The sequence below is a fragment of the Aethalodelphis obliquidens genome, unplaced genomic scaffold, assembly GCF_003676395.1.
Source record: "Aethalodelphis obliquidens isolate GAN/ISIS:26980383/991018 unplaced genomic scaffold, ASM367639v1 scaffold8, whole genome shotgun sequence".
NCBI classification, from domain to species: Eukaryota; Metazoa; Chordata; class Mammalia; order Artiodactyla; family Delphinidae; genus Aethalodelphis; species Aethalodelphis obliquidens.
The window spans coordinates 58,691,054-58,711,015 of NW_020837952.1; the positions used below are offsets into that span (position 1 = coordinate 58,691,054).

At 43.8% G+C, this 19,962-nt stretch overlaps 1 protein-coding gene and 1 non-coding gene across 3 annotated transcripts in view; both read right to left on the minus strand.

Moving 5' to 3' along the window:
• The window catches only part of PACSIN2 (protein kinase C and casein kinase substrate in neurons 2), a 139,853-nt gene that overhangs the window by 87,612 nt on the left and 32,279 nt on the right, over positions 1–19,962 (minus strand). The window lies entirely within an intron of this gene.
• On the minus strand, positions 12,447–12,553 carry LOC113621374 (U6 spliceosomal RNA). The gene has a single exon (XR_003433160.1). It is a non-coding gene; the product is annotated as a U6 spliceosomal RNA (small nuclear RNA).

A 19,962-nucleotide genomic window follows, 5' to 3' on the forward strand; every position in this document is an offset into this window, starting at 1 on the left:
TCAAGTACTTTCGTCTATTTTTTTATTAGTTATGATTTTATCAAGTATGGATTTCTCATGTAGCAGATAATCGTATAATGAGGTTTTCTTATAACAGTAACAACTGAGTAAGACCTAGTTTAGGGGAGAAACAAGAAAACCTTTATAAAATAGAGAACTGTTTGTTTTTAAGAAAAATCTCTCACAAAGGGAGAAATGTCAATGCTCACTGTGCTTGACAGGTAATTTGTGCTTGAGGTAATTCATTGCACACCTATACCGAATGGTGCTCACTTAGGGAAATTCTTGAATAAAAGCTGAGTATTTGAAAATGAAACAAATGAAAATGGAGTCATAAGAAGAAAAAAGCTAGTCTTGGCCAAGTCCTATTAATCTTGAGATAACATGTGGAGAAAGCAGATAAAGGAAAAGCCAATGGCCCAGAAGTCAGGAGAACTGGGTTCCAGACTCACTCAGCCACCAACAAGCCATGTGACCTTGGACAAGTCAGCAAGGCATTTCACCTCTCAGTCTTAATTCCTTTGTTTAAAAAAAATGAAGGGGGACTTCCCTGGTGGTCCAGTGGTTAAGACTCCACGCTTAAAAAAATGGTTCTGAAGAACCTAGGGGCAGAACAGGAATAAAGACGCAAACGCAGAGAATGGACTTGAGGACACGGGGAGGGGGAAGGGTAAGCTGGGACGAAGTGAGAGAGTGGCATGGACATATATACACTACTGAATGTAAAACAGATAGCTAGCGGGAAGCAGTCGCATAGCACAGGGAGATCAGCTTGGTGCTTTGTGACCACCTAGAGGGGTGGGATAGGGAGGGTGGGAGGGAGACGCAAGAGGGAGGAGATATGGGGATATATGTATATGTATAGCTGATTCACTTTGTTATACAGCAGAAACTAACACAGCATTGTAAAGAATTATACTCCAATAAAGATGTTTAAAAAAAAAGGACTCCATGCTTCCACTGCAGGGGACATAGGTTCGAACCCTGGTCAGGGAACTAAGATTCCCACATGCTGCACGGCGGGGCCAAATAAATAAGTAAAAATTAAAAAAAAAATTTTTTTTTAATGAATGGGCCTGACTATAACGACTCCAAGAGCCATTACAACTCTGAAGATCATGGTCCCACATTTTTAATTATGCCACCTCCTAAATAACAGAATTATATGGCTGAGCAAAACAGAATACTAACAATATATGAAAGTTGGGGGGGGCTTATTTTTACTACTGGCATAAATCTCAGACCTATAAGACATGCTTCAGTTTGAAGCTAGGATACCTGTTTATTATTTTCATAAATGCAGCATTAAAGTTCACCTAGAATTAGGTAAGACATCTTATATATGAAGAAAGAAGGAAGTTGAGATATTCTAAATCAGCGGTCCCCAACCTTTTTGGCACCAGGGACCAGTTTCGTGGAAGACACTTTTTCCACAGGCAGGCGAGAGGGGGAAGGTTCAGGCAGTAATTCGAGCGATGGGGAGCAGCAGATGAAGCTTCGCTCTCTTGCCGCTCACCTCCTGCTGTGCAGCCCGGTTCCTAACAGGCCACACACCGGTACCGGTACCGGTCCATGGCCCCAAGGTTGGGGACCCCTGTTCTAAATTATAAGAGCAAGGGTGAAAGCTGATTAACGTCTGAAGATAGGAAACCTGATTAAGGTCTAGAAAATAGGAAATATGCAACCTTAAAAGTGTTAGAAATACATACATCACACTAGGTAATGACCTAATGAGAAAATATGCTTGTGTGTGTGGCACAGACTGTACCAGCATGGCACCTTCTGGAGAACAGAAAGAGGACACTGCCTTTCTAACGTTCACAGCAATAGGTAACCCAATAAATAGTGATGAATCACTCACATATCGGGATTTTTAAAAAAAAATCTTCTAATTAGAATTACAGTACTGCATAAACAAAGGAAAGGGAGAGGGAGCCAAAATTTTTCAATTCCAGAGTACGACTTCAAGATAAGAAACAAATATGTATGTAAAGCTGCTCAGCTATTGAAACAATAAAAGTTTTACATTTTGCTATCCAATAAAAATGAAAATAAAGTGTCCAGTGATAGCAGTCAGATGGGGATGAGAGCACAGGGTCCAGACGAGAAGAAAAATAAGAACTGACTGAGGAGGAAGACGGAGGGGGGCCTTGGAGCAAGCCGCATGCTAATTCTGGGATTCTGGAAGACACGGTCATGAAACAGCAACTACAGTTAACTGGAAAAGCTAATTTGTTCATTTTCTATCACAAGTCCCAGTTGTGAGTTTGTAGATTAGCTGTGGTTGTTAAGAAAGGAAGTTGCAGCATGTAATAAACGGAATGCCTGACAGTAGGGGGAAAAGAAACCAACCCTCTATTAACTGTTAACTCAAGTAATTCATTTAGCTACACAGTAAGAAAAAAATACAGGCAGAGGTATGCAAACTAGTCTAAAACATGCCTAAGTTTTTAATTTATTCCCTCTATTTTGAAATGAAGCATGCACATATGTTCTAAAACCAGAGTAGAAATTATAAAGCGTAGTCCTTCATTTGTTTGGGTCAAGATGTATTCATCAAGAAAATCAAACATGTACTCTAACATTTTCTCAAAGCATTTTGGATAAAACACTCCACACTGTTCAGTTGATATTGAACTGGGTGAACATTTCCATCAAGAAGCTCTAAAACTAGGTGTGCTTAAAAGGTAAGGATTCTGTTAAATCAATCACTCTGGAGGGAAAAAAAAAATCAATGAAAATTTTACTTTCAGCAGGTCTCCCTTAAAGGAAATGCATGTTCTAAACAGCACACTCACGTTTTCCTGTCAAAGGCGGCTTCAACTGCCTAACTTTGCAGATCAGCTTCCGTACCTGCCTCCTTCCGTCCCTGCTGGTATGTCTGACCTCGGCTCCCAGCTGAAATCTCCCAGCACATTTCATCATTTCCTGTTGGCTGCCGACTCCTTGCAGCCGAGATAAGGCCATTCCCCTACACTGCTGCATTCACCCTACAGGCACCAGGTTCTCAGACCACCTCTGCAAGCCTGCTGGGACCATCACAGAAGAGCTGTCTTTTCAGTAAGTAGCCAAACAGAAATCTCAGTATTCCATGGAAAATCAGAGACAAAAGGACTGAGAACGAAAATCATATCACCCCCCAAAATCAACTTATATATAAACTAACTTACACTGTATGTGATGGTCTTATAGTCTCTTCTTGTATTTGGGATCCTCCCATTTAGGAGGGAAAAAAGACATGTTCTGTTTCTAAGGAGCCAGGAGTTAATGTGACAGGGGTTTACTTGCATGGGATAATCTTCCATTGCCCCTACATGTACAACTCGGCTTCTCTCTGTGACTCCACACACAAGGCAAAGCAGCTTGACAGTGGGAGATGCAGGGGAAGCCTGACACAGGCTCATGCTGGACACAGGCAGGGGACCCTGGTCTCAGCAGTGTGACTGCCTCCTAGGAACTAGGGCACTCAAATATGCAAGTGTGATTCCGTAGAAGTAAAAATCAACACAAAAACACTTTACTTCCTAGAGTTTTACAAAGAACTGAAAGTGAAGGAAAAAAATAATAATATAACTTTAGGTGAGGAGGAAGAGATCCTATCTCCTCATTTTATTTATTTTTCAAGTGTTGAGAGGTTTCCTTTTTTAAAAATATTTATGTATTTGCGCCAGGTCTTAGTTGTAGCAGGTGGGCTCCTTTTAGTTGCGGCTCGCGGGCTCCTTAGTTGTGGCATGCAAACGCCTAGCTGCAGCATGCATGTGGGATCCAGTTCCCCGGCCAGGGATCAAACCTGGGGCCCCTGCATTGACAGCACGGAGTCTTAACCACTGGGCCACCAGGGAAATCCCCCTAACTCCTCATTTTCAAATGTATGCGTCCACAAGAACATACTATATTAATTCCCATTAGATAAAGAGGAGGCACAACTCTGTGCCGAGCGAGGCCAGGACAGGGCAGAGCAGAGAGGGACAGAGCAGCAAGGGGTCACCAGGAATGCTTCTGAGCAGTGTTCTGGTTTTTGAGCTGTTATGGGTATGGTGTATTTATGAAAATTCATTGGTATACACACGTATAATATGCACACTTTTATGTATATATATTTACACCTGAATAAAAAGTGTTTTAAGGGGCTTTCCTGGTGGCCCAGTGGTTAAGACTCCGCGCTTCCACTGCAGGGGGCAGAGGTTCCGTCCCTGGTCAGAGAAGATCCCACATGCCGCAGAGCAACTAAGCCCGTGTGCCACAACTACTGAGCCTGTGCTCTAGAGCCTGCAAGCCACAACTACTGAAGCCCACGTGCCTAGAGCTCGTGCTCCGCAACAAGAGAAGCCACCGCAATGAGAAGCCCGCGCACCGCAACGAAGAGGAGCCCCCGCTCACCACAACTAGAGAAAGCCTGCGCACAGCAACGAAGACCCAATGCAATCAAAAATAAATAAATAAAATTGATTCTTTAAAAAAAAAAATCTCGGTTTAGAAATTCCTTAATAGAAAAACACCAATAAAGCAAAGGCCATATCAACAAAAGCCTCAATTATTTGACATGTGATAATCATTCACATTACTCAGAATATTATGATACCACTTTCCCCTCACCCTCCCCACGAAGTCAACCCAACACAGACTTCACCGTACTCTGCCGCCAGCTTAGTTAAGTCAGTTACACCCTTACAGAGGTGCACACGCCACAGTAGCGTCCTCTGATCTGCAGGGAGGCTGGCCACTTCATCCCAGGGTTTGCTGTGGGACAGACAGGATCAGGAACTGAAGGTCTAATGGCCCTAAAGGTCATTTTGTCCAGTGGTGGACACTAAGGCTGGAAAAAGTTGAGCAACAAGTCAAAAGGCTTGCTGAGTACCAAGACAGGCTTTCTAAAACCAATGGCATGGCAGTTATCTTTCAAAGTACATGCTTTAAGTTTAAGCGGCATAAAAATATGGTCGCCAAAGCCTTTGTCTGGGGGTATTTTCTTCCACTAAGAAGGAATACACACCTGAGTTGTTCTAGCAAAGCAAGCTGATTGTCTACCTCTTCTTGCTATCAGCTAGCATGACAGGAAATTCTTCTTTGCCCCAGAGCCCCTCTTAGTGCTCTTGGTTATGGGAGGGACAATCATAGCAAGGTTTAAGAGCCTCATGCTCTTTATTTTTTTTTTAAATCCAACAAACAAAGGCTGCTCAATAAACGTTTATATAGTGCTTACTTTATTTATGGTCAATCATGAAAATAACCCTATGAGGGTAAGTACTGTTACCTCCTCCATCTTCCAGGTGAGATAACTGAGGCACAGAGAAGTTATATTACTTGCCCTGTGTCCTGGAGCTGGTTCATGGCGAGGGCCAGGAATGAACCCCAGGCAGTCAGCCTCCAAAGCCCAGCTGTTAACCACTACACCACACTGCCTCTCCATCTTGGCTTCCCTGAAGAATCAGAACTGGGTCTTGGATACAGCTGCTGCTTAATAAAAATTGTATATGAACTGAATTAAGAAGGCAGATGGCAGTAGCACTATGAAGTAACAAGACCAGCTTTCCAGCGTGGCCAGGGCACCTTCTCCCTCCTCGTAACTTCAGCCACATCTCACCAGTGGATGCCTGGCAGGAGGCAAGCTCTCCTGGCCCTCTGGCAGCTCTCCCATCCTGGGGCAGGGATGCAGCCCCTGGAGGTGGTGCTGGGACAGAAACACTGCTCCAGGGAAACTCACCTGCTAACTTCTAGCATGTGGTGCCTAAACTGGTATTTCCGGTTCCAAACTGGTTTGTCACCAGACTTGAAACCATTGGGCATTCATTCAACAAACATTAGTGCCAGGCACAGTGCTTAGGGCCTCGGGGCCCCATGACTGAAAAGCCAAGGTCCCTTCCCTGCATTGCTCACAGTTTATGGGCACAGCAGAAGTGTAAATAAATTAAAATGGCACCAGCTGATAAATGCTAGAACCAACGTGTGCCAAGGGTTGAGGGAACAGTGTGAAGGGAGCAGGGACCCAGGGTGGGAAGGCTTCACAAAGCAGGGGACACAAGTGGGTTCTCCAAGAGCTTGCCACCAACCTACTCAAACCATGTGGATTAAGGCAGAAAAAAAATTCTGAAGCAGAGAGTCCAGCAAATTAGCTAAAGACTGCCAGGGTCCTCCATTAGCTCAGCCATTGTTACCAAGGCACATCAGCAGGGGGATTCGAGTGAACAGCCGTTAACCTAGCAGAACTCACAGACATCAGGACAGCGTCTCACCACGCTACCTCTTCTATCTGATACCTTTGTTATATGACTGTCACGTGGTGAAAATGGCTGCCTCTACCGAGGTTTTTTTTTTTTTTTTTTTCCGGTATGCGGGCCTCTCACTGTTGTGGCGTCTGCCGTTGCAGAGCAGAGGCTCCGGACGCGCAGGCTCAGCGGCCATGGCTCACGGGCCCAGTTGCTCCGCGGCATGTGGGATCTTCCCGGACCGGGACACGAACCCGTGTCCCCTGCATCGGCAGGTGGACTCTCAACCACTGCAACACCAGGGAAGCCCATCCCGAGCTCGTTTAAAAGATCCCATAAGATAGGTACTACTAGTCCCCTTTTACAGAAGGGAAACCAGCACAGAGAAGTTAAGTGACCTGCCCAAGGTCACCCAGCCAATAATGGCAGAATGGGGATCCAAACTCAGGTTCACCCGATACGTCAAAGCCATCCTCTTTCCACCACACTCTTATGCCCCCCATGGAACTAGAGCTGTGAAGCAAACTAGGATATTTAGCAACAGGTCATGTCATATGGAGAAAGAGTAAAATTTCTATGTCAATTTTCCCCCATTCCTCTATTGGTCTGTCCTTGCTCTAATACCACCCTTTTTTAAAAAACAGCTTTACTGAGGTATAATTCACATACCATACAATTCAGCCATTTAAAGTGTACAATTCAATGGTTTTTAGTATATTCACAGATACGGCAACCATCACCCCAATTTTAGGACATTTTCATCATCTCAAAAAGAAACCCTGTACTCTTTAGCTATCGCCCCTCCCCCTCCCCCACCATGCCTTCCCCCAGCCCTAAGCAACCACTGCCTCTTACAAGGTGATTCTTTCTGTGTTTTTTTGTTTGTTTTTTGGCCACACCACAGGGATCTTAGTTCCCCAACCAGGGACTGAACCCGTGCCCCCTGCAGTGGAAGTGCGGAGTCCCAACCCCTGGACCGCCAGGGAAGTCTCACAAGGTGATTCTTAAAGAGGTTATGGGCACACAGTAATTGGGTTGTTAATAAAACAGTGCAACTTGCAGTTCTGTGCTTTATTCCTCCCAACTGGGCTAAAGCTAACAGCTGAGCCAGGACAGAGCAGGACAAGAGCCAGACGACTCAGAGGCAGAGGCTGGGGTGGGAGGCGGGGGTGCCTGGCATCCCCATGCTACATGTGCTACACGGTTCACATGTCTTGGAACTTAGCAAGCCCTAAATGCAGAGCCAAGCGGCCTAGCGCCAGCAGGGATGGCACAAATCATGCAAAAGCCCTAGAAGAGCCTCTCTAAGTCACAAGACCTTAAACCATTCGGAATGCCCATCCCCCCATCTCCAGAAAGACAAATACCAAGATCATATCGGCTGCCACAAGCTAAGGGTCACCAGAATAGTGTTGTTCTGAGAAGCCAAACCACTTAAGGACTAACAAGAGTCAAGGCTCTGATGAAAAGGTGACACCCCCAAAATCTCGGTTTGTTTATTTGCTCTTCCTCTCAGCCTTCCTCAAGTGCTAAGAAAAGTTGGGGGAAGGGGGTATTACAAACAGACTATGTATATACTCCTGCAGAGCCCTGATTTCTCTGCCACACTTCTCCATACAGGACATCAAAAAACAGCTGTGTGCAGCATCATCGACATGCAGTGGAAAACTACTTGGCGCTTAAAAGGAATGAGCCACTGACAGAAGTAACATGAGGGAAACAAAGAAACATCATGGTGAGCAAACGAAGCCAGATGCAAAAGATACACACCGTGTGTCTCATCTTTACATGAAATTCTAACCCAGGAAAAACTCACCTAGGGTGACAGATCAATGTATGCCTGGGGCTGGGGACAGGGGGGCTGACTGCACGGGGGCACAAGGAACGTTTTGAAATGATGGAAATGTTCTGTGTCTTGATTAGGACAGTGGCTACACAGGAGTATCTATTTGTCAAAGCCTCTAAATGAGGGCATTCAGTTGTATGTTAATTAATATCTCAGTAAAGAGAAAAGGGAGGGGGAGGAGGGGGAGAAGACAGGACAGGAGAGAGGAAGAAAGAAGAAGAGGAGGAAAGGAGCCCTCTGCAGAACTTGAAAAACAGAACTTTCTCCTGCTCCCAGCATCCGCATCAGCGGTACAACAGCGATGGACATTCACCAGGAACTGAACTTCAAGGTCCTCTGGTTCAAAGGCCAAATAAAATAAGTTCTGTGTAATGTTAGCACTAAGTATATTTTATTAGGTCTCAATTCTTAGCATAATTGATCCTCTAACACACACAAATGATTCTGATGAGCCCGAATGGTCCACTTTCTAACCAGGTTAGCTCAGTTCTCTCCATCATCACTGCAGTAAAATTTGATAATGCCAGTCAGCAACTTAGAAATGGCAGCTCTCAGTGACAGGTTTCAATGGTTGACAGTCAGTAAATAAGTAAAATCTAATAACGATAATTACAGGTATTAGATTTTCCTTTTTTTTAATTGATAAGTAAATCTTAAATTCTAGAAACCTACCATGTTCATAAATAGGTTATATAAAAACCTTCTGATCTTTTTGTTGTTTTTGTTTTTTGGTTGGGGAGAGGATAGTGGCTGTGTTCGAACCCTACTGGTTAGCCTTTCATATTTTTCATGAACCAAGACATAAACAGAGCCATCTTACCTTTAATACTCTTCTCACATAATGTACATAAAAAGGAATAAACAAAGCCAAATTTCTATCATTCTCTATCAAAGAAGGTGCCAGGACAAGCTAAGTACCAGTTCTATCTTTGGCAAAGTTAAAAAAAAAAAAAAGGTTAAGACCTTTTATATAAGCTTCTTTGCTTCTCTGACACTTGCTGAAAGCTTAAAAAAAAAAAGAGAAAGAAAGAAAATATGAAGCCAGACTAATTAAAGCAGAAAGCCCAATTAAGAAAAACTTCAAAGCACCAAATGTGATAGGAAAAAACATGTTAATTTATTTCCTTATGCATTTTATAAAATGCCAGCATGAGAAGCAACACCTGGACTTCTAACACAACATCTCAGTGGTTAGGATGTCATACAGCTCCTGCCGCTGCCCCCCAGTCCCAGGAACAGCTCGAGCCTTCTTTGGGCAACACACCCAAAGAAGAAGGTCTGAATTCAAAAAAGAGTGGTGCGCAGAGTTTGTGGTGAGTTTTGGGGTATTTTCAGGAACAGAGTTGAGATATGCTGTGTTAATGTTTTATTAGAGGCTTATTGGTGTGATTTCCCCCCTCATTTATTTATACGTACGCTCTCTCTGCTAGACTCTGGAAGTCACAAGCTAAATAATTCACCACACTTTTCCTTAAGCAGCTTAGAGTTTAGTAGGGTAGACAGACAAGCCCCCCAGAGGACCACACAGTGTGACAAGTGCTACGTAATAGACCTAAGCAGGAGTGAAGGGGGTTGGGGGGTGGGAGGCTGGGAAGAGATGTGGGAAGACTCCCCAGGAGAGGGGACCCTGAGCTGAGTCAGGTAAGAAGGGGTTGTGTCACTCTGCATCTGGCTATGGCTTCCTCTTCCCCAGGGGAGAGGGCAGGGCACCATATGAAAGCTCCAACTTCACTGACCAGCGCCTTTCGTTAAGGGCATGTGAACTAAAATATTGCCTGCCATATCAGTAAACAAAGGATGTTACAGCCATCAAGCCACCACATTACAGCGGCCCGACAGCAAGCCCTGAAGAAACTCAGGATAGAAACAAGATGCCCACCATCTAGCAGTCAACTGCCTCAGCCAACCCCGATGGTGAACCCTGAGGAGACTCGGGATGAGAAAGCACAGGATGCTGGCCCCATGTAGCTGAGGTGCATATCAAAGGAATGATTTCAGTGAGCCCAGACTCTTGCATCTTCCCATACATAGAAAAGTGCTAAATTCCTTAACTTGAGATATCTGGTTTTCTTTTATTAACAGTAACCCTTTGATGTTTGGACTACCTGGTCTTTTGTTGCAAAAACTCCTATATATCCTGGCTCCCCACCATGGCTCTTTGGAACAGTTTCTCAGTGTTATCTGAGAAGTTGTGTCCCAGGCTTGAAGTTCTCAGAATGTCCACCAAATAAAACATAACTCTCAACTTTTAGGTTGTGCATTTTTTTTCGGTCAACAGGCAGAATCACCCAACATAAGGCTGCCAACTTTATTTTGTCCACTAAGGACGTTAAGAAAAGAGAAAACCTAGCACTTAGCATTATTCCATTTCAAAGGCATTTTAATAATTTTAAAAAGGTATTTTAACACTAAAAAGTGGGTCATACAACTTCAGAATAAACGAAAAGCCTCAAACTAAGTGTCTTTAGCTTAAACAATGATTATACTGTTGATATTTTGGCGGCACAGCAGTAAAAATACCATCATAAACTTGTGTCTGGAAACCCTGCAAATAGAGGATTAAATTAGGGACTATTTTATGACATTTTATATATATTTGCCAGGATCTTTACATACAATGATTCCACACTTCATGATAGCCCTACAAGGTGGGAGTACTGTCCCTATTTTTCAGATGAGGAAACTACGGCCGACGGGGCAGTGGCTTCTCTGTGGTCACGCAGCAGTGGCTGTGCATGGGCAGAACTGCTACACTTGGTTCCCTCTGACAGCGGAGGCTGTCCTGGGTCCCACAAACACTGAGTAGGAGCGTTCTAGGTGACGTCTGAGGTCCTTATCAGATACTAAACATCTATTTTATTGCTGTTGCTTTGGCGATAGCAAAGGAAGAATTCAGTTCTGCCACCTTTTACTTATCTATTTTTGATAGTCCCAAACAACCAACTCAAATCCTTTGTGAAACCAGGAGAGGTATAAATATGTAAATAAATGAACGTGATCCCAAGAACTCCAGAATGCTACCATCACCTTCTCCTTTCTCCTTCCCCATTTTGGACCTGTGCTAGGCATAAGGTGGGAAAGATGGAAAAGATCAAGAACCCCATGTGCCAAGAAACTGGAAACATTTGAACTCTTACTCAAGACTTTCAATCCTGTACTTCAATTTGGCATGTAATAAGAATACATTAAGTGTTTAATAAATGAATGAATCTAAAGCTCGCAGGCACTGTTGAGTGTTACAGAAAGTCAACTTAAAAGACATGGTCTCTAACCTCTAAAAGCTTCCATTCTCTGTCTGAAATATGATTATAAATATAATACAAACTTAGAAGTGTATCTTGTTTTACAAATTTTACGTTTTTCTTCTACTTTCACCATTTAAAATGGAAGTCTACTAAACAGTCTTTTAACACAATGTTCCCAGTCGTACTCTGGCACAGGTCATGATCCTGCCGTGTGAGGACACAGGCCAGGTAACCATTGGAGGCAGGTCCCCTATAGGGTCCTCCACAGACTTCTGCGTGAGAAAAGCAGTACTGAGTTGGGCCAGATGACAAGAGAGGGGCAGAGGTGAGCAGGTGCAGGATCTTGGCACGTCTGTAAGCTTCCTGTGCCTCGGCCTGTAACATGAAGACAGCCTCGATAACCACCTCAGGGCTTGGGAAGACTGAGTGAGATAAGGTACGCGTAGTGTGTTTTTCAATGGTAGCATGGAGATCACCTCCTCAGGACAGAACTGGATGCTCCAGAGGATGCTGATCACAACTAAAGTCAGGGAAGGGTCAAAGGGGCCTCTCCAAGAGTAGGGCTGAAACATAGGAGGCACATACTCAGGCGGCAGCAGCATAAGGTTAACCCCCAGGAAATTCAGAGAGTAGGCAATTAGTAAATGTCGGAAAATCAATGAATCAATGTCATAACAATCCAAATGGAAACAAACTCACAATGACCACAAGGAATGAAGTATGGATATGGACAGGCTGGTTCAGAAGGTCTCATGAAGGAAGATAAAGTGAGGGAACCCTGCCGAGAGGCTGACTGGGCTGAGCACCTGGCAGGAGTCACAGGGAGAAAGCAAGCCACTCAGCCTGGCAGTGGTCACTTTGCATTTGTGACAGGTGACCCATCTTAAGATGAGGGACATGTATCTCTCATGTGTGAAACTAAGCTAAAGATGGACAGGTTACAAAACAGTTTAAATATTATGACCCCATTTGTTTTGCTTCGTTTTGTTTTTAAAGTTGCTATCCTTTAATCATACCAAAAAGCCCTAATTTGATAAAATATCAGACAGAAAAACTGATTAATCTCATTGATATCTTACAGGCAGAGATGCTATTGAAAATGTCCAGCATTTGATAGGCAAGGGGGATGAAGCACATAATAAGATTTGAAAATATATGGAGTGCTTCACGAATTTGCGTGTCATCCCTGCACAGGAGCCATGCTAATCTTCTCTGTATCATTCCAATTTTAGTATATGTGCTGCCGAAGCGAGCACTCCCGTTTGTTTTTAAAAATCACATTTGTGTGTGTGACTTTAACAATCTGGAGAAGTGTACATCTAGGTACTGACAGTGATTTTCTCTTTTCAAAATCTATATTTGTACTTTACAAAGTACATGTACTGATTTTATAATGAAGAAATAAATGAGTTCCTTTAGGAGTTTTTAAAACCAGACAGATGATGCCAAGGCTGGGTTCAAAAGGGCTGTCCAGATCCCCACTACTGAGAGGGGGTTCAGGACCACAACTCGCAGAAGTCCTCTGTAAACCGACAGATACAGGGAGGTCACAGGCAAACCTCTGCCTGCAGGGCATGTCACCTTCTGCAGCTGGCTTCACCAATGGTGCAATATTTCTTGGGGGAAAGAGGAGGGACGGGATTCCTGAGCACTCCACAAAATTTATTCCATAAAGTCTGAGATTTTACAAACCACTTCTATAAAGAAACACAAGTTCCAGGAAGAGTTAAGACTCTCCAGCCGCACTGAAAAGCAGCAGGTGCTGGCCCCAGCCTCAAGCCAGAGATCTCATCCACAGTGTGGAAGTTATTTAAAACCTCCACATCACATGAATTAATTCCATGCAGAGGCAGGTCTAAGGGAGACAATCTGGTATATAATCAAGTCTTAGTCTGCTGGATGAAGAGAACCAAGTGAAAGGCCCCATCCCCAGCGCCATCCACACACAGGCAAGGACGAGACTTAGGCTCTCAACAGCCAGACTGCCCCTTCCCTAAGAGGGGACAGTGCCTCTGACAGCTCACATGATCGGTGACCACCAAACGCATTCAATTAACATACACACACAAAGCTGTCATAAAGGCCTGAAACAGGTAAGAAGAGACAAACCTACACACTGGGAGTAGGGCTGGGGGTAACTGTATAAACAGTCACAAGTTAGTACTAACTTCCAGAGCCAAGATCCTTAAAGTGTGACACCACCAAGTGTGCTTATTATACCTCATGACAATGTTCACTTTTACAACTCATAACTCGGTGACTGTGTGTTTGCAGGTTAACTGAGGGAGCACAAAGATAGCAAGTTTATCCAGATCCTGGGTCACGCTGTGCTTGTTCCCTCAGTATACCCTTCACAATCCACTGACAATCCCCCACCTCTTAGATAGTCCCTTCGGATTCAGGAGGAGGGGCTAGGATCTTTAAATGGAATCAGTATTTATCTAACTACATTCACTGAAAGACCAGACTCACAATTTGTAAGGTCAAATTGCTGCACATATGAGAAATAGGCTGCATCCAAATTCATTAGATTCAAATGTTCTTTGCAGTAAATTAGTGTGACAATAAATAGTCAAGATTTTCTTTCTATTCCATAAATATATTCCAACTAATTTGTAACCTCATTTTAATTGGAATTATTGTCTGATGGCACACTAATGATTTTTTTTCTTCAAAGATGTTAAGAAATAGTATTACATAGTTATTAGCAGTACCACTTAACATTGGTTTAGCTGCAAGTTTTTCTTCATATCCGGGCCTTGAGGAGGAAACAAATACATTTAAGATGAGTAACAGCCTGAACAACTCTGGCAACAATCAACATCATAACACCTACACTATCAAAAACAACCTGGGATTCATTATAGCTGTAGATTGGAAATGTTTTTCTCTCTCTTTTTTTAAAATTTATTTATTTTGGCTGCGTGGGGTCTTTGTTGCTGCGCACGGGCTTTCCCTAGTTGCGGTGAGCCAGGGCTACTCTTCACTGTGGTGCACAAGCTTCTCATTGCGGTGGCTTCTCTTGTTGTGGAGCACGGGCTCTAGGCGCACAGGCTTCGGTAGCTGTGGCACGTGGGCTCAGTAGTTGTGCTCGTGGGCTCTAGAGCGCAGGCTCAGTAGTTGTGGCGCACAGGCTTAGTTGCTCCACGGCATGTGGGATCTTCCCAGACCAGGGCTCAAACCCATGTCCCCTGCGTTGGCAGGCGGATTCTTAACCACTGCACCACCAGGGCAGCCCTTTCTCTTTATTTTTTATCGAAAATGTTAAACATATAAAAAAGAGAGACTAGAACAATGACCCCTAGTTTCAACAATTATCAACACATGGCCAATCTTGTTCCACCTATGATTATGAAAATTGTTAAATGCTCACAGAAGCATGCAACTCAAATACATCTTTACTTGACCCTGCAGGTCCACAGCACGCATCCTCACGCTGGGAAGAGGCACAAAGCAAGAAAAGCAGGGGCATTGGCCTGAAGGACTAGCAACCCAGTGGGGAACCAGAGCCACATAAAACATGTATAAAATCAAGGAATAAAAATACTAAGCCTGGGGCTTCCCTGGTGGCATAGTGGTTGAGAGTCTGCCTGCTGATGCAGGGGACACGGGTTCGTGCCCCGGTCCGGGAAGATCCTACATGCCGCGGAGCGGCTGGGCCCGTGAGCCATGGCCGCTGAGCCTGTGCGTCCAGAGCCTGTGCTCCGCAACGGGAGAGGCCACAACAGTGAGAGGCCCGCATACCGCAAAAAAAAAAAAAAAACTACTAAGCCTGCAAGGTGAACCTCTGCAGTGATAAGCCATGCTGACGTCACTGTACTCCCTGATACGATACATGAGGACAGCACTTCACCTCTGCATATTCTTCACCCAAACTCATCAGGCCAGTCTAACAATGTGAAAAACACCAGGCAAACCCAAATTGACGGCCACTCCTCAAAATATCTGACTAGCACTCTTCAAAACTGTCAAGGTCATGAAAAATAAGGAAAGACAGAAAGCGTCACAGATGGAGGAGACTAAGAAGCCATGAGGACTAAATGCAATGTGATATCCTGGATTGGATCCTGGAACAGTCCGAGAACCTCAGTAGGAAAACTAGTGAAATCCAAGTAAAGCCTGTAGTTTATTTAATAACACTGTCCAATGTTAATTTCTTAATTCTGACAAATGTGTCATGTTTAGGTTAAGTTAACATTAGGGAAAACTGGGTGAAAGGTACATGAAGAATCTGTTTTATCTTTGCAACTTTACTGTATATCTAAAATGTTTCCAAAATAAAGTTTATTACAAAAATAATAATATAAAAAATTTAACTGGCTAATGAGTATTCATTATATCCTTCAGAAGAAGGAGTCAGTGACAATGTAGTTTTCATTTCAAAATTCAGCCTGGGAAGATGAAACCTAAAGAAACAAAGCAATTTGTTAAAAAGTCTCAAAGAAAGTAAGCACCTTGAAATGAAGGCAGGGCCCCCGGCCACACCAGGTGATTGGTGGCAGCACACCACTGGGCAACCTGTGACTGTGATAATGAACTGGGCTGACAGCCAGAAGTGACTTCCTAACCTCGAGGCTGCCCCTGCCTGGTCTCCCGCTCCACCCAGAGCAGTGCTGGTCAGGCGCCAACCCAGTCTCCTTGTACCACCCTAAGCTGCCCCCAGCCTCCCCCCGGTCCTCTCCCCACGAGCCCATCCTCAGAGCACCAGCACCTCTCTTCATTCACTCGGCAATCTCTGAGGGGCTGCAGGTTACCACTAAGCTGAATGCAATAAAAGGAGGCGGTATTACAAACCACTACATAATAATTCATTTTTTTAAAATAGTAGTTTATCTAGAGAAAAGATGAACTGTGATCAGAACTGTACACCAGGAAACCTGAAGTTGCAGCACTGAACAAGGGAGGGGCTGGAAGCAGCAGCAGCAGCAGCAGCAGCATTCTACCTTCAGTCTTTCTGACCTGGAGACCACGCTTGGAACAACCGAGCCTACGAGTGCTCACTCGTGCTCTTAAATAGCTTTGAACGTGCTTCTTTATAACAGCACCATCCTACATTTGAAATAGGACACAATTCTAGAAATGAAAGTGCAGATCTGGATTTTCAAACTATGAACAGCATGTGGGGATTTCATTCATTCTGAAGCAGATTTAAGATGACTTCTGTGGCTGGGAGGAATGCAAAAGTAAATACTCGTGGCAGAGCAGCCGGATGTCTGCCTTCGCGCAGAAGCAAACATGTCTTGCGCTTGAACGTCAGCCCAAATAAGAACTTATGTGAAATATTCCTGCCCAAAATGCCCTGCAACAAAATTACTGAAAGACAAAGAGAGGAAACCAGCACTGATGTTTTTAAAATAATCTTAAAATAAGATGACAATCTAAAAATGTTGTACTTGTTCTCCATAACAATTTGAAAATGAACACAATCTGCCATGTTCCTCATCGATGAGGCAATCCCTCCTGAGCAACTTCATTATTTCTGCTTATCCAGTAACTGAAGAGAGTCTTACAAAATGCAAGTCAAAACTTCCCCAGTGCCCTGAAGTATGCAACTAGGAATCTGGCCAAGAGTGTCACTGCTCAACAGCCCTCCACTGAGGCTTCACCCTTTAACGTCACATTAAGAAAAAGGCTACATATGGTTCCCCCATTCATTTTTTTAATGTTTTCTTAAACTAGAAACTTTCCAAATACACCTTGGACTTTACACATTTGTCAGTTTTGCAGAGTTCATGGGCAAGCTCTCAGGCCACATGCCTGTGTCTCCGGTAGGTTTGACAAGCCCCGCACCAGTGCCAGGCGTGGCCCCCTTCCCCAGATAGCCGGTGGGGTGGATGCTCCCCTCTCTGAGCTGCTGCGGAAGCAGGCTGTTGTACTCCATCCAGTCTTAGGCCTGTGCCTGTCCCCTCCTCCTCCCTTCCCCATCCTGTCTCACTGCCCTCGTTTCCTTGGCACCTAGGACAGGGCTTAGTACCTAGGGGCACAGCATATACCAAAAGAAGAAAGGAAAAAAAAAAAAAATCCATGAGAGAAATGGCAGCTTCGCCCTTGGGCGTGTACAGCTCAGGTGTGAATGCCAAGCCTCAGGAATAGAAGTGCACCTCAACTCGAAGCCTAGAACAAATCCCAGCTCACAACCTACCAGCTGTGGCCTCACAAAGTGATTTCACTCTGAGTCTCAGTTTCCTCGACTGTAAAAAGATCAGCCCCTCCCACCCCTTTTCTTTCTCTCTCCATCCCAGACCAACACAAGGCAGCCATGTGGAGCAAGCGTGTCTGCTCTACGGATGCAGCTGACCCTTGCAGAGGCTGTGCCAAAGCCTGGAACACAGTCAGGGCAAGTCAGCACATCCCCCGGCTAGCGCGGCATCTGCTGCGTGCACCATATCCTCTGGACCTGTTACAAAGGTGGTGTTTTGGTCACATTCTGACTCTCTTGTATCACTCTCTCATAGGTCTGAACCTGAGTGAGTTTAACTTATGAACTCTCTCAAACCCAATGCCAACACTCAATTATTAGCATTTATTAAGCTCCACCATACGCTCACCACAAAGTTAAGTGCTTTCAAGGAATACAAAGATCGTTTAAGTCAAAGCCCCCATTCTTGTGATTTACTCATCAGGAAGATAAAACTAAAATAATTCTATTAAAAAGCAGAATAGAGGAAGGAGGGGTTGCCTCTTCTTATATTGACCAGGTACAGACCGGAAACAGACCCACAGGCTGCAGTAGGACAGGCACGGAGAGTTTTCGTTTAGTGGGAACAGAGATTCAGTTTGGGATGATGAAAAAGCTCTGGAGATGGCTGGCTGGTGATGGTGGCTGCACGACAGTGTGAATGCGTGATACTTAATGCCACAAAACTGTACAGTTAAAAATTATCAAAATGGTCAGTTTTATGTTATGTATATTTTACCACACACACACAATTTTAATTTAGAAAAAAAGACAGACCCACACATATTTCAAGATTTCCTAAGTGACAGAGGTAGAGTCCCAAGGTTCAGGAGGGCCACTCAGTAGTGAGGCTGTCTCAATCAAACATGCACTCAGAAGAAAAGAAAACTAGATTTTTACCTCACACCAAACTCAAAAATCAGTTACAAATTACTCCACAAAGACTAAGGGTTAATAGGAAAAGCAAAAACTTAAAATTGTTAAAAGAAAATACTGAGTACCTTTATGATCTCGCAGCAGAAAAGGATTTCCTTTAAAAAGTCCTTAAAAATACCTATCATAAAAGAAAGGATTAATATAGACAACTACATTGAAATTTTAAATGTTTAACAAAAGACAACATAGTGAAAAGACATGCACAAACTATGAGACAATTCCTGTACCTCATATAACCAATAAATCAACTGGTATACAGAATGTATAAAGAACCCATACAAATCAATAAGAAAAATACAGACAACCCAAGAGAAAAAATGGGAAAAGCCTTAATCAGGCATGTCACCAAGAGAACCCATGAATTGTTAACACCCATGTGGAAAGAGGCTCATCACCCTCAGTAAGCAGGTAAGTTCAGACCAGAATGAGATAACATTTGACATCCGCTAGGTGGGTAGGATTAAGCAGCGTGACCATTAGCCCGTCTGGGCGAGGATGTGAGCAATGGGAATTCACACATGTGTTGGGTGGGAGAGTAAACTGGCACCCAACCTGGAGGAGGTATTTCTGCATGCTGAGCACACTCAACCCCAGAGGCCGCAAGTCTACTCCTATACAAACCTTAGAGAAATGAGTGCGCCAGGAGACCTGTACAAAGAAGGTTCATAACCACAGTACTCCTACTGGTCAAAAAAAATGGAAGCAATCCAATATCTGCTGACAGGAGGATGATAAATTGTGGTCTATGCATGTGATGGTTACATTTTATGTGTCATGAAATACCCAGATATTTCATCAAACATTATTCTGGGTGTCTCTGCAAGGGTGTTTTCTGATAACATTAACATTTTAATTGGTAAAATAGATTGCCCTCCAAAATGTTGGCAAGCCCCAATCCAATCACTTGAAGGCCTGGACAGAAGCAAAAAGCCAACCCTTTGTAAGAAGGAATTCTCCACCTGTCAGCCTTCAGTCTTCATCTGCACCATCAACTCTCCCGGGTCCCTAGGCTGCCAGCCTTTGCAGGGAACTGGAACTGCACTACCGGCTTGCTAGTCTCCATAATCACGTGAGCCAACTCCTCAAAATAAATCTCTTTCTGTACATATATAGATCCTATCGCTTCTCTTTCTCTGGAGAACCCAAATACAATATACACAGTGGAATATTATTCAGCAGTAAAAATGAAATTCGCAGATTACTTGATTCCCTTTTGATAAAGCTCATAAAAACTGAATATATTATTTACAGACACATATATATGTGTGTAAGTGTTCTCTTTTTTAAAAAAGCAAGAGAATGATCAAATATCCTGGAATACCTCTGCCCGTGGCAGGAAGCCCCAACCAAGAGCCTCCCTGTGGTGCACAATGGTTTCAAGCTGGGAGGCTGCTTTTGAGGTTTTTATAATTATGCTTCGAAACGTACATATCCATCACCCATTGTTTACATAAATTTTAAGCTAATAAAGCATTTCTAAACTAGAGGCAAAAAAGAATAGTGCTATAAGAAAGACACAAGAGGGGCTTCCCTGGTGGCGCAGTGGTTGGG